A 3662-nucleotide genomic window follows, 5' to 3' on the forward strand; every position below is an offset into this window, starting at 1 on the left:
AAAAAAGTGGTTCTTGTGGTTCTTTCCTTGAGTTATACAGAACACTAACAAATCTCTGATACCAATGTAAGGTGCTGCGGAAGTGAATGTTGAACTTTGCTCAAGATGAGTGCTCCGAATTGTGCTCAAGGATTCCTTTTACTTACGGAATGGAGGGCCTTCCGTTCCTTTAGTGAGAGAGTGCAATGGACACAACCAAAGTGGTAAACACTGTGAATGAAGGTGCATGAGAGTGAGAGATAGAGAAAGAAGAATACGACACCAGAATGTTGTCAAACCCTCTTGCGAAGGTTCCGCTCTCTATGGCGAGAGCGGTCTACTATTGAATGCTTGGACTTGTCGACGATGTCAACGACAGTGAGGACAACGACGAGATGGACTGAAATCTGAAATTGCTAAGGACTAAAATCTGCAAATCTTTATCTACTGAATTCTAACTCTATGTCGACGACGATGTTGATGGAAACGATGTACCGATGACACGTTGAAAATGCAGATGCTAAAATCTACATTTTTCGGACTAAATCTGCAAACTACATAGGATTTGACCGTGCGGCGAGGATCTACTCTGGGAAGGTAGATCTGTGAGGTTCGGCACTTCTTCTACAGGTATTGACTGCTAAAAACAAAAAATGCTGGTCTATGGACTGGTTCTGTCGCGATGGAACTACAAAACACCAGATGTCATGCTGCTCCAAAAACGTTAGGGCTGAATTCTGCTTCTGGAGGAAATCTGCTAACGCTAGGACTAATCTGTTGTCTTGAAGTGGTTCTAGTGTGTGTGCTAATGTCGAAGCTTCTCTGCAATGCAAAAATGCCAAGCCTGATCTGATGCAAAAATGCTAGGCCTTCTGCAATGCTGAAAACGCTAGAGTTGTCGCAGGGGTTGGTCTGGCTGAGAAGTTGCATGTTGAGCAAGGTGCTCCTGCTGCCTCTTCTGCCAAAAAGTGCTAGCACTAGGTTTTCTTATATACAAACTTAGTAAATTTTCCCTACCTAGTTTCCAACAAAAGTCACTTAAAAATAATAAGTGAAAAATGTCAAAAATAGGAAAGTTAGGTCTATGCACTGTAAAAATGCTCCTGATGGGTTCTGATGGAAATCTGATGATCATGCTATGTGCAACCAGAGGATATGCACCTAATCTAAGTGTGTGGACATGCACGGTCTGCGAACAAACTCACAAAAGTGCCAGATCACTTCCTATTCTAGACTGACTTGACTGAATTGAACCCTGGTCATGTTGTAGCTTGTCCACGGACACGTAGGGTTGGATGTGTCACGTGACACTCACACAACATGTTTGCACCCTCTGCACCAATGTTTTGACTCAGCCAAGCCAGTGTTTTTAGCCCTGCTATATCACAACAAATTTAGTCTACGATTAGCGCTTGAAAACATCCATAGATCAGCATGAACCAGCGTTTTCGTAGCAGCATGAACCAACATTTTTGCAGCAGCAATTTCAGCATGAGCCAGAGTTTTTCTTAGCAGTAAAGGTAGTGTTTTCTTCATCAGTAAACAAGCGATTAAACGAGTAGAAAATCCAGTGTTTGTAGACGGAAAGGACAACGTGTTTGCAATAGCAGATCAGCCCCATCATCTTCGGCAGTTGTAGAATCGCCAAGCATTCCCAAGCATTCAATTTTCAGCCCTAGTCTCGTCATCATCGGCATCACCGTTGGCGTGGACATAGCATCACGTAGATTTGCATCGGCATCTTGTACCAGATTATGCAATCAATAGTAGACCACTCTCGCCACCGAGAGTGGGGCCCTTGGAGGAGGGTCTTACAACTTTCCGGTGTCGTATTCTCTTCTTTCTCTATCTCATAGTCTTAAGCACCTTCATCCATAGTGTTCATCCACTTTATTTGTGATCATTTTCACTCTCTCACTAAAGGAATGCAAGGCTCTCCCTTTCATAAGTAAAAGGAAGCTTGAGCAGAGTTTGGAGCACTCATCTTGAGCAAAGTTCAACATTCACTTCCGCTGCACCTTGCACTATGTTGATTGGTGTTGGTGAATAGTCGACATGGAAGATGTTTTATTTGGCAGAAGCTGGTGAAGACAATTGCATTTCAATCATCAAGTATTTTGTGAGAATTTCTTTTTAGTATTGGTTATGTCATAGGTTGAGACCTACTTTTCTGCTTATAGATGATAGTTTATGTAGGTGCTTAACCATGCATTAGTATACTTTGACGACAGAAGTGATATGGAGACATCTAGATGGGTAGACTTCATTGGTTTGTTATCTTGTTGAGCTAAATCTTGGGACTTTCATGCTAATGTCAATTTTGTTTTAGGATGGTAATACTACACCACTCATTACCATATCAAAAAATAAGCCAAAGGTCATGTGCTTGAATGAGCTTGTGGTAATTGTCCCAAACACAAAGTGTGAAGAACAAAACTCTATCTATTAATGGTGTTTGAATGGTATCTATATGTTTACTTATAGTGTGGAAACAAAGAGGCCTTCAAACAAAAAGGTTTGATATTGGTGATTTGATGTCATTAAAGGGCATCCCCCTTCAAAGGGCTCAGGAAATTCTTCTTTTTGCACCCTTAAAAGGATCTCACAAACAAGAAATCATCTCACAATGATGTCATGATTTCAAGGGTATGCTCATTGTCAGCACTTTGTACAGACTTCAAACCTCCATTTTTGTAATGTTTTTGAGATGGAATAGATTTTGAAGGGAGAAGGAAGAGAAAGTGGAAAAGCTAAAAGAGTTACCAAAGTTCCTGCTAGATGCAAAGAGAATAACTCTACCATGGTAGAAGCCCTTTTCTTGGTATACTAATCCAATCAAGCATTCTTTAATGTTGTGAATTGTTTCTGTTTTATTGTAGGTTTGCAAGTCAAAAAAGAGGAATTTGATTTCTTCTCATAACATTATGTATTGCTACTAACATCTTTAGTCTTACAAATGAGCGTGTTGCGTTGTAAATTTAATAGATTTTTTATCAAGGTCCTTACACAAGTGTAATATACTTTTTGCAGAATGGGGCACTTAAGATGACAACAAATGAAGCAATAGCTCTTAAACTGATGGGCGAGCACAACATAGATTTCATGTATAGGCAACTAGTTGACTTTTGAAAAGAGTTGCAATGGACTACTCCAAAGGAATCGTTTGATTTCAAGAAAAAATGCCAAGACTCACAAGCATTGGATGTTTTAGTATGCTGGGCTATGGGCAAAACAAGATTAAGCTCAAAGACACTAATGATAAGGATATGGGTCAGGATGAAGTTGAACTTGTTTAAAGTCAAGTTCACTATGGAACTTTGGTGATAAACATTGTCGCTAATTTTGACATCTTATTTGGGCAGTTTGACCTGTATTGCGTAGGCACATATCTGACTTATAAAGCTACAAGATTTTGTGGGACAAGTTAATTATTGCTCTTGTTATAGTCTTGAATGCTTGTATGATAGTTGATTGATCACTATTAACAGTTTTCATACTAAACAACTAGCCATAAAAGATGTTTGAATTGAGGTTATCCCATAATTTGGATAGTTTTATGCGTACAAGATAGAGATTCCTTTCCATATGTGATAAATTTATAGCTATGAAAACATATTAGAGGTGTGAATAATATCACCACAAAAAAATTATAAATGAGAATAAGGATTCTTTTGTAATTAAGA

General features: G+C 39.2%; 1 pseudogene; it reads left to right on the forward strand.

Moving 5' to 3' along the window:
• The first annotated feature begins 2449 nt into the window (after positions 1 to 2449).
• On the forward strand, positions 2450 to 3275 carry LOC147421763 (uncharacterized; annotated as a pseudogene).
• Positions 3276 to 3662: the final 387 nt, after the last annotated feature.

Source organism: Adiantum capillus-veneris, chromosome 27 (genome assembly GCF_014529385.1).
Source record: "Adiantum capillus-veneris isolate H3 chromosome 27, ASM1452938v2, whole genome shotgun sequence".
In the NCBI taxonomy this organism is placed as follows: domain Eukaryota; kingdom Viridiplantae; phylum Streptophyta; class Polypodiopsida; order Polypodiales; family Pteridaceae; genus Adiantum; species Adiantum capillus-veneris.